The sequence below is a fragment of the Wyeomyia smithii genome, chromosome 3 (assembly GCF_029784165.1).
Source record: "Wyeomyia smithii strain HCP4-BCI-WySm-NY-G18 chromosome 3, ASM2978416v1, whole genome shotgun sequence".
Classification (NCBI taxonomy): domain Eukaryota; kingdom Metazoa; phylum Arthropoda; class Insecta; order Diptera; family Culicidae; genus Wyeomyia; species Wyeomyia smithii.
Genome location: NC_073696.1, coordinates 195,017,158 through 195,028,761, shown reverse-complemented (window position 1 = coordinate 195,028,761; position 11,604 = coordinate 195,017,158). Strand labels below are relative to the sequence as shown.

General features: G+C 41.4%; 1 protein-coding gene across 2 annotated transcripts in view; it reads right to left on the bottom strand.

Moving 5' to 3' along the window:
• Positions 1-11,604, bottom strand: part of LOC129732631 (uncharacterized) — a 272,761-nt gene that overhangs the window by 247,595 nt on the left and 13,562 nt on the right. The window contains exon 1 of one of the 2 annotated variants that reach the window (XM_055693654.1): positions 10,471-10,654. The exons of the other annotated variant lie outside the window; for it this stretch is intronic. The gene's annotated coding sequence lies outside the window, so the exon portion shown is untranslated. Of the gene's footprint in view, positions 1-10,470; positions 10,655-11,604 lie in introns of those variants that run through there. 2 annotated transcript variants of the gene reach the window in all.

Below are 11,604 nucleotides of genomic sequence, written 5' to 3'. Positions count from 1 at the left end.
GTTGAAGGCGTAGCATGTCGGAGCGCAGTTGGGTGAAACGGCATAATGGACGAGGAGGCTACATTCAACTTCTCTGAATTTCGTTGACAAAATAGAAAAAAGTTAACAAGATTTCTAATCCTTCCAACAAAAAATGAACGAAAAATGACTTGCAAGTATCAGTTTCACGTTTACTGAAAACTTTAAAGGCATTAGCTAGTCTGCTACGTAAAGAATCCATACATTTGATATAGAGCGGCCCCCATTTACCGCAGTTTGCTCATACCAAATTTAAGTATACACGAAAAAATACCGTGGAATGGGGTTAAATTGATCGGTGGGGTGAAAATGATCACCTGAAAATTCGTGATAAAAAATACTAATCAAAAGATATTGCTCTTACAACACTAGGCAATGTTAATGTGTCCTTAAACGCAACTTTTGCATACCTTTCAAAGTTAATCCTTGCATTCCCGGTGTAATATATATAATTTATTTTCGAAATTTATATAATTTATTTTCGAAAAATTCTTCTAACTCAGTCAAAACTCAATCAGATTTGATCAAACAAGTTTCCAAATAACAAAAAAAAAGTATTGAATTTACTTAAAGTAATCTTAGTTGAGGGTTAATTACGTTAAATTTGGAGAAGTGAGTAAAGTTTGATAAAAGCTCAAAAAATGTAATTTTCAACAATGATCATTCCATACCATTAGAGGAATACTGATGGATTCGCAGGAAACCACAAAGATTTTAATTTCAGAGCTAGTTTAGAGCTTTTGCAACAAACCGAGTTGAAATCGGTCTAACGACGATCCAATAAGTGCAAATTTAGCAACAAGCAGCTCGTGAACCTAAATAAACAAATTTTAACCTGAAATATCGTTATTTTCGTTTCCAAACTAGCTGTCAATGATATTTTTCAGTACAGAAATCATCATTTATCTTTATCATATCGAAAAAAAACACAATGCCAAAAGAATGTATGGATTTCAATGGTGATCAATTTCACCCCAATTAACCTTATAGTACCTTATAGAATTATCGAATTTATTTCCTGAAGTAGACGATAGAAATTTCACTAATAGCCATAGAGGTTTACTGGAGCACCTTTTTTTTTAACTCAACTGTAAAACTCAATTGTAATTTCGACGCAAAATATCCGTAATCTCGGTAAAAAATGCAAACAATCGTATATCGGTATGCAGTATTGCCGAAACGTGGTTTTCATTATTATTTTACTGATTTTTTTTTGTATGGGCCCCACTACGACCAGGAGTTTTTTGATCTTTTGTGCTATTGTCCGGCCGTTTTTGCTGTTCTCACATACTCATAAGTAGGGATCTCAGACATATTATCTGTTTCTGGTGGTCAAAATTATGATGGTTTGCAAACATACCCTAACACATTAAGTAGAATTTTTTAGATTACAACATATTCAGTGAAACTATTTTTCTTCATTCCCGAAAGAGGTGACTATGGAGGCGTTTCCCAATATAAACCGTTTCGTGTATCAAGATTTCATTCAGAAATTACAAAAATATAAAATATAAAATTATAAAATAATGTGCTAAAAACTTCCTGAATATCAACTAAAACCAACTTAGAGTGTAATGTTTCCATGTGCAAAATTTCTTCACAATCTGTCAAGTTGTTGTGGAGATGGCTTCCAAGCAAGAAGTCGACTCCTTGCAAAAGCCACAAGTACCCGGAAGCACCTCTGACGGAGCGAATAGAACCGCTTCCATCACCCAAATACACTAACCCGGCCCATTGGGATTGATGCCAGTAAGGTCCCAATTATGGGAACTGGCAACGTAGTTAATGAATATGAGTTGGATTTCGTAATGGTACCATGTCTTCGCTGAAGCCGATTTTGTTGATCAGACACCGCAAGCGAGAGCCATATGAATGTTTTACACCCCAAGCGCAAAGCGGCGTGCGACACTGCAATAGAACTCCCAGAAAATAACTGCCACCGGCTGCCTGCTCTCCTATGCATAACCATCCACCCGCCGCGGGAATAAAAAATCACAGGAGGGTTGTGTGCAAAGCCACGACCGCAAAGTTGAAGTAGAATACTTTTACACAGCTCTAATTACGGCTGTACATTAACCTACGGTCGGGCGAATCGATTCGCGCCGCTTTTCGCGTTTAGCCCTGGCAGAGGCCTAATGCGCACGGCCAACACAATAGAAAGGTGTTTTCACATTGAAAATGAGACACAGCTTTACTGGAGTAAGTGTTGGCAAATGCATCTACTGCTAATACCGCTATCGTACGAAATATACGGAATATTATCAACAACGAAAAATGACGCGCGGCTAAGCACTCCCGAACTGTTTCGCCGTGTCGCTTCCATTTACTTCCTTATAACATCGGCCTCAGGGATGCACCGGCTGCACCTACCGCTGAGGCTGTTATCATGCTGCTACTGATACCCAAAGCTATTAACTCTTCAAATTAAGTGTTTTATTTGTCCTCAAAAGAACAATTGTTCAATTCCATATCCGATATAATGCAATCGCATCTCTGTAATATTACCGACAGTAATATTCTTCTGGACAAAATCATCCAACTTTTCCATTAGAGGAAGTGCCGGCTGATGTACGGCAATAATCTCGCCCGATCGCTCGCGTTGGCGTTCAGCCTGGCAGAGGCCTGAGACGTGGTGACCAACCACAGGGCAAGTGATTTGTTTAATTTGAAGGCAGCCACATGCGCAACCCGCTGCTATTGTCTGTTACTGCTGAGTGCTGATATCTGCTGCTACTGCTGTCAACGTTGTGGACGGTCCATCCAGCTCACCTTCCGACTAATGAATATAGCTAGTTTTCCCAGAAACACTCTTTTTAAGCCGAAGGGTGCTACGAAATAGGTCACGCCTCCAGTTCAGTTTTTCCATTCTCTTATGTTCTTCAGACGAATTATTTCACAATTCGCATATGATTTTTGTATCCAGCGAATAAACACCGATGGTGCTCTCACACACGCAACGGTTTTAACCCGTATTTTATTGCGGTTTGTAACATCAAGCGATTTCGTTTGCTCGCTGTTGCGTGTTGCATCATGTTGCAACTTGTCAGCTGGGAGACGATGAAATTCTATTCATGCTGATTGATTGAATCGACTTCATATTAGCTCTGCATAGTCGAACTAACTGTCTTTGTGAATGCCTTCTAACAGGGCAGTTTGTTATTCAAAGTCGGTTATGCTGATTGCAGCCTTTACGCTGTCCCTACAGTGGGGGGTTAACTCAATGAAGTAAAAATTAGGCAACAACAGAATTTGATTGCATCCCGCACAGAATGTATGCTTATGTTGATGCCAGAAAATTATTAACCTCCAATTATTTGTTCATTTGCCTTGAAAAATGCATTTCGAGGTTCAAAATCGGTTACTGATCGCAACCTTTGAGCTCCTCTAACAGTGGGGGAATCAAGATACACGGACAACATGCACTGTGGAAGCTATTTCACATTTAGTAAATTAGACGAGTGCGACAGATTTAAATTGCTAGGATTCAACACAGAATGCTTGCTTGCGTTGTCAAAAATTATTAACTTCCGATGACTTGTTTATTTGCCTTGAAAAAGGCATTTGATGTTCAAAATTGGATTTCCTGATGGCAATCTTCATGCTGCCGCAACACGGGGGGAATAATGGCAGTCTGGCGACACACGTTGAGAAAAACCGCGCTGCTCCTGGGACGTGGTGACCAACCACAGGGCGAGTGCTGCTGCTAAGGAAGGACGACTGCTGTTGTCGCTGTCTAGAACTATTATGAGCGGCTTCGGCTGAAACAGGCTCTTATGTAAGCCAAATGGCATGTTTTCAATTGAAAGGTATATGATTCTCTCGACCGTGCTTGGGAAGCAATCATATAACGACCAATCAGAGGTCGAATTTTTCGTTTTGACAAGGCTGAACTATTTTCAATAGTGCAATAGTGTGAATAATAAAATTACAATTATCTTTTTTTTTTTGGAAGAATCTTAGAAGATTTTCCAATCTATTGCTACAAGAACGAAGGAAATCCATCGAATACTAACTGATTTATTGGCATTTGAAATTGGACATATTTTTCACTTTTTTCGGTTTAAGATTTTCATTTCACATCCCTTTGTAGCCAAACTTCCTGAGAGAAGTATTCTACTTCAAAATTAAATCTACTTGCCACAGTTCACACACAGCACACGGGCTGGCTAACGCCGGGACGCAAACGAATAGTGGAACGAAAAGAGCGAAAGAACTGGTTCACTGATCTTTTGAATCTATGCAGACAACCAGCTCCCAAGCTGATCAGAAAATCAGTTCTTCAAAAGATCGAAATCTTCTGATCGCGAGCGGATTGCCTGCGAGCTGAACAAAAGAGCCATCGGAAGAACCAGTTCTTCGGAGAGCGAAAGATTTCGCTCTTTCAATGAACTGAATCTTTTGATCAGCCTGCGAGCGGATTGCCAGATCAGTGAATCAGTTCATTCTTTCTTTTCGTTCCACATCCATTCGTGTGCGTACTCGGCGTTAGTCACCCGTGTACCTGTGAATGGACTGTTGCAAGTTGTTTTTTTTTTTGCATGCTCTTGCGGCTGGCTGGTGGCTGGGTGATGAGAAATGCAAGTCATGCATATCAGGGCAAACGTGACGTATGAGTATAAAGTTTCGAATAAGGACAAAGATTTTTCAGGATTTTTCTTCGAAAAGGCACGTCTGTTTGTCTGTACCTGAACCATTGCTACGCGGCCCAGCAGCTGCTACACCACGGTGGCAAGCAGCCACTGAGTCGTTGTTGGACACCGCCATCATATCGGACCCCTACCTCATCCCTCCCAGAAACGATAACTGGGTTGTGGATAAGTCCAGTATGGCGTCCATATGGATGACGAGCAAGTTCCCGGTTCAGGAAGGTGTTTCAATTTCAGAAGAAGGATACGTAGTTGCCAAGGTGAACGGAGTGTTCTACTGCAGTTGCTATGCTCCGCCACGTTGGTCTACCGAAAGGTTCACCTAGATGGTCGACCTGTTATCCATGGAGCTAACGGACCTAACGCCGTTGGTGATGGCGGGCGACTTCAACGCTTGGGCTATTGAGTGGGGAAGTCATTTCACGAACCAGAGGGGTCAGATCTTGTTGGAGGCTTGGCAAAGCTCAACCTAGTTCTGGCCAACGTTGGGAACAAAAGTATATATAGCAGAAATGGTGCGGAGTCGATCATCGAGGTGACGTTCTTCGGCTCAGGACTGATTAAGAACTGGAGGATAGACGATAACCACATTAATAGCGACCACCAGCCGGTTTGCTATAGTGTAGACAACAACGAAAGACGGCAAGCGACGGGTAGAGCCAACACTCCGACTGTCCGTGGGTGGAAGACATCGCATTTCTGTGCCGAGGTCTTCGAAGAGGCAATGAGAAATGAGCGTGAGGGGTGCAGTTAGCTCCGCCTGACAGCTGACCAACTAGTTGCCATGCTATCATGGGCGTGTGACGCCACCATGCCTAGGACTTGCCAACCTTGGATCTTCGCAGTGCGTGCCTCCGTGCAAGACAGAGGATGCAGCGTGCGCAAAACAAAGAAGAGAGGACAGAGTGCCGCACAGCATTCGGTTCTGCAAGATCGATGCTAAAAAGTGCGATAAAGGCAAGCACCGGGGCCTGCTTCGAGAGGCTATGTGCGAGTGCCAATACGAATCTGTACGGTGACGCCTACAGGATCATAATGATCGAAACCAAAGGCGCGCTGGCGCCTGCAGAGCGATCACCAGCGATGCTGGAGCGTATCATCGAGGAACTTTTACCACGCCACGACTCAAGCCCTTGGCCTCCGGTGGTCGAGTATCACGTCCACCGTTCCAGTATCCAAGACATAGACGAGGGGGTGGTCGGCCTGCCTACCGAACATCCAATCCGTGAGCGACGACAGCCGTGTCGAGGTTGAGGAGGAGGCAAGGGTTACGAAAGAGGAACACTTGCAATCAGGCTGGCGATAAAAACGGCCCCCGGGCTGTTCAGGGCAGTCATGCAGAGGTGCCTGGATGACTGTCTCTTTCCGGATAGGTGGAAACCGCAGAGACTGGCCTTACTGCCGAAGGCTGGGAAACCGCCAGGGGACCCATCGGCATATAGGCCAACTGCGGGCAAGGTACTTGAGAGGACCATCCTCCTGGTGAGGTACACGGTCTGACATGTAACCAGTTCGACTTCCGGAAGGGCAGGTCCACGCTGGATGCCATCTCTTCCGTCACCAAGACGGCGGAGGTAGCACTCCAGTGCAAGAGAAGGGGAATACGCTATTGCGCAACCGTCACGCTCCACGTGGAGGATGCGTTTAATAGCACCAGGTGGGACTCCATACGCTCACGCTCAGGAGCATCCATGTACCGGTGTCACTGTACAAGATTCTGGAAAATTAGATCAAGTACTTGTTTACAACACGGAGGAGGGTCAAAAGTACGTCCCAATCACCGCAGCAGGTCCACAAGGTTCTAGCCTGGGCCCGATGTTGTGGAACGTCATGTATGACGGGGTGTTGACACTCAAGTTTTCTTCAGGAGTTGTGATCGTCTGCTTTGCAGACGACATAACGCTAGAGGTTTACGACGAGTCAATCGAGAAGGTCGAGTTGACGGTCGCGCATTGTATACGAAAGGTCGAGAACTAGACACGCTCTAGAAAACTGGAGCTAGCGCGTAATAAGAAGGAGGTCAAGGTTGTGAACAACCGTAAATCGGAGCAACAGGAGTCGGAGTCGGAGACTGCACCATCATTTCAAAGCGATCTGTGAAGCTTAGAGGGTTATGGTTGACAATAAGCTCACATTCGGGAGCCACGTCGACTATGCCTGTAAGAGGGCCTTATCGGCTATTGCAGCACTTATCTTCGATGATGTCCAAGAACGGTAAGGAAAGTGAGGGATGTAACTGGCGCAATTCGAAACTTTGGATTCGAGACGCAGCCAAGAAGGTCATGGTTTATACAGCAGACATTGAAGCGACCGGACTACATGTCTTTAAGGTAAGGCAGGCACCTAAATAAATCGTTGAACAGACTACGATAGCCTAATCCCGCACCAAGAAGCTGTACCACGACTGGTTGATGTAGCCGAAATACACGTAGGCCTGGAATGTTTCGGCAGAAAGTTCTGCCTGGATGTTCCAGGGAAGTTTCGCAAGAAAAAGGTCGACAAATTTGCCAAGCAATACTGTGGCAGACGATCTGTGTGTGCATTAAAATAAGCAAGCTACACATAACGACTGATATCATCAACGGTCAAATATGTATATAAAGAAGAATGCCTCCAGAAGCGCCTGTTGCCCTTCCTCCGATTCCACGAAGTAAACACTCTTTGGCCGGATCTGGAATCGTATCATAACGCGAAACCGGTGATGAAGTGGGATTAGCCAAACTCATCAGAGCTTATAGAAAAATGCTGGGCTTTTATGAAGGGTAAACCTCGAAAAGCTGAGCAGGTCTTCCAAAGCGACCAGTGTGCGTGTTGTACAAGCTTTCTTGAGTAGTATTAAGTCAAAGGTGCATTTAGCCTAAGTTGAATAAACCAACATTGCAAAAAATAGCTAATATGTGTTTATTTATTCCCTAACAGCCTCATTAATATCCGACTCAAAATTAATTTTTGTGAACATTTTATTGGTTGCATCAATTTAGTTTTAAATTTTGAGCATTCTAGTTAAGGTTGGTAGCATTTTTGATATTCAACTATTTTCGGATAATTCTGCATCGAATTACTCTATAACATATAACCTGCCACCTACTTAGCAGTTATAATCAAGCAAGTATGCTTTCACATTCGACTCCCGAGACAATTAAACGATATTTCGAATATCCAATGAACTAGTAGTTTGACAACCTCAATTATGTGTAACGCAATGACCGCCCGCGCTGGATAGTTAACTCCTGTACATCAAGTAAACGCAGCTCCCAGTCCATTTATCACTAGGTATAATAAAGGTTAATCACATGGACAATTGCAATCACTCCTGAGGGAAATTTAGTGTGCAGCAAGAGCGGTAGCGATTTCTGAAGACCAACTAGTCCCACCAAAAGTGGAACTAGTTGTTGAGATTTTAGATTTGTTTAATTTTTTTAATTTTTCTTAATGTGGAAGAAACAAAAATACACTTCATGATGCTTTTAACTGATTTAAAGGGATATAGTTACTAACTTTAATCTCTGCTTTCTGTACCAGAAACTTGAGCGTGAACATTTTCTTCCGATCTTTCTTCTGGCATCGAACTAAAGAACCAATATAGAGCACGGTGAGTGGCATCAGAGGATGGCAACGTCTTCTGCAAATCGCCTCATCTATTATTCTACTCAGGCAATCGATAAGCCTTGACAGGGTGGCAAGAGTGCGGAGAGGGGAGGTCTCTGGGTGAGTCGCCGACAGCAATAGGAACAAAGACTGCGGGTGTATGTTAATGCAGCACAATGTTCAGCATTATAGAACACGGATCTACAGGAAATGAAAATAAATTGAGGACACATTCCTGCATCCGGCAATGGTTCTGGCTTACAGAGGAGTGCACCGTCGACTTGCACGGGTTATCGCAGTGCAACATAGAGAGGAAAGCGATATTTTTACTATCAGCAACAATCGGTACAATTAAATAACACCATGGAATAGGATTATTTTGCATCGACCGGGAATAATATGTGCACTAAATGAATAAAAATAAATTCATATTATTCCTCTCTGGATCCGCTAGAGATATGAAATTTTACCGAACCATTTTCGATTTGGATAAATTCCAGTTACTAATTTAAACTTAAGATTGTATTTCTTGGTCCAAGAATCGTTTAGCTTTAATTGATTCCTAGTTGATAATGAAAGTATTCTGAAAAACAAAGATATCAATGAGATTTCCAGTTAACAACTTGCCTTCGTATTCGTATTAAATGTAAACAAATGTGTGTAGGGTATGTGAATGGAGTTGGTCCATAGTTTTTATTGGGAAGTAATAAATATGGATTATCCGTATAGCAGGAATATTAAATCAGAAAATATGATTTTTAATTTGCTGTCCCTGCAACTCTCACAAAAAAATAAAGTCATCAACTTTGAGAAACCATACCATCATCCAAAAAAATCGACGAGTAAACGATCCATAAATTTTTAATGGGTGCACTTTCTGCTTGCAGATACAGGGTGGTGCCCCAATGAATATTACTATTTATATTCGTTAGCAAGGCGATGAAGGTGGAATTTTCTTGTTTGAATGCCATTATCTGTTCTCTTTATTACCCAACTGTTCAAGAGGCCATTCACGTTGGCGCGTAGTGGGGGCTTCATCAGAAGAAAAGGCTGATGTTTTCGTGAATGTTCTCGCGGTTGAAAATGAAACAAAGTAAGAATCTCGAATACCAACCAAAAAGTCAGTTATTAATTGTACAATACACGTATTATTATTTATTTTTTTCATTGCAAAACATGCTTAATTGTTACCTTCAAATAACATTGATGATTTTAAATATTTAACTGTGATTTAAATCATTGGGTGCTAGGGCGCAATTTGAACAATTAAAATAAAATCTGGCGGTGCTTTGACCAATAAATAATAAATCGATTCCATGATGTCAATTTTGGTCACAGGTTCCTCTTCAACGCATATTCTATGTCTTCCGAAACATTATCACGCGATGATAAATTTAATTTCATTGTCAATATCAATATCAATATCAATGTCAATGTCAATGTCAATGTCAATGTCAATGTCAATGTCAATGTCAATGTCAATGTCAATGTCAATGTCAATGTCAATGTTAATGTCAATGTCAATGTCAATGTCAATGTCAATGTCAATGTCAATGTCAATGTCAATGTCAATGTCAATGTCAATGTCAATGTCAATGTCATATCATGTCATGTCATGGCATGTCCTATCAAGTCAATGTCATATCAATGTCATAATTAACGTCTTACAAATATACTGCAAAATATTTAGATTGTGAACTTTTTTTGTTTTGGCTCAATTTATTTGAACTCAACAAAGAATTGTACTTTGACAGTGTCCAATACGACTTCGCTTCCATCGCATTGATCAATTTTATGTAGGTAACAAATATGTAGCATGAAGCCAGAATTTCAAACAAATAGGCAGGCTAGAACAGCTGCATATAGTGTACCACCCGTGGGGAAAACGAGACACTAAAAGTGAGCAACGATAGCAGTTTAATTATTTATAGAATTACCAACCCTATGGCAGATCGATTTTATTACTCTGCAACGGTTCAAATGCAAAAAAAAAAAACAAACAAAATCACACTGCCGAGGAAAATGTTCACCTCTATCCAATGTGGGGATAAAGGTTTCAAGTCGGAAAACGCTAAAGAGAAAACAGGATATAAAAAATTGTTTGTTTCACCCTGAACCGTGCCATAGTCAACAGGATAGTGCGCTGCTGTTTTCTTTCTCTTTATTTATATTTTCAAATAAAAATCGGGTATATGCAGGTTTTCAATCCTCCACTTACCTGCCGTTAGCAGTAGAACCGAATTATTTAGTTCTATTTTAGCAATAATCGTTCCACCTCTTCAATTCTGAATCATGAAATAATTTTAAGCTTTTGAGTGCTCTACAGTACCTCGTCACGGTTACTCCGTTAGTTTTTTCTTTATTCACTCATGCAACAACCAGTCCCAGTAAATTGAAACAACTGAAAGCTTTCGCCTGTGCCAGTGACGTTCCGAACGCCCTACAGCTATGTAAAAACACGTACCCGCACTTTTACACTCGTATAAAGTATCCAACAATTGCAGTAGAACTTGAATGGGGTGGCCACTTCACTAAATCAGGACACTGGCGACTGGCTGTGCAAGTCATGGAAACAACATTCACAACGGAAACAGCAACGAACTAACATTCAATCGTTCCAGGTTTTTCTCCCACTCTAGGTTAACCAGAGCTCAATTCACATCGGCTATAATTTCATGAAACCACAACGCTCGTCCAGTGGAATTATGATGATGATCTTTTGGCATTAATAAAATAGGTTATAATCATTCGCACCACCCCACCAGCAAGGATCATTCGCCATGCACTTTTCACAGCTTTAATGTTGCTACACTATGACAATTATTCACCGATGGAGGATAATAATGTTACGGAAACTGTTAAGATTTTGTAAACATATGAACTTTTTAGATTCATTCCAAATGAATTAAGTCCTTAAACGTTCTATTAGCTGCTTTAATGCTGAGCTGATTGTTTGTGTGAGTAGAATTGTTTTATATTTTTCATGTTCCTTAAAATGTTTTCAAGCACAATCAGTTTGACAACCAGTAGAGCCATAAATTACTAATTTTAAAACATTGTTTCTTACCCTATGTCCTAGGTCGAATCTTTAGTCTAACAGGAGGCTTTTAACACTCAAGCTTCTAACGGCATACTAAGAGAGTCAACATCGTAGCCCAATAGACATGTGGGAATTCATCAGCACTCATTTCAATTATATTCTCGAAACTACAATTGTTTTCTTCCGAACGGATATCGAACGGAACTTCCATCTTTTCTTTGGAAAAAAATGTTTAAAACTGAGTCGAAAATTAGCTGGTTGAGGCAAGCTGAGAGCGTAGTATACTTCTAACAGTTATAGAAACAACCGTAG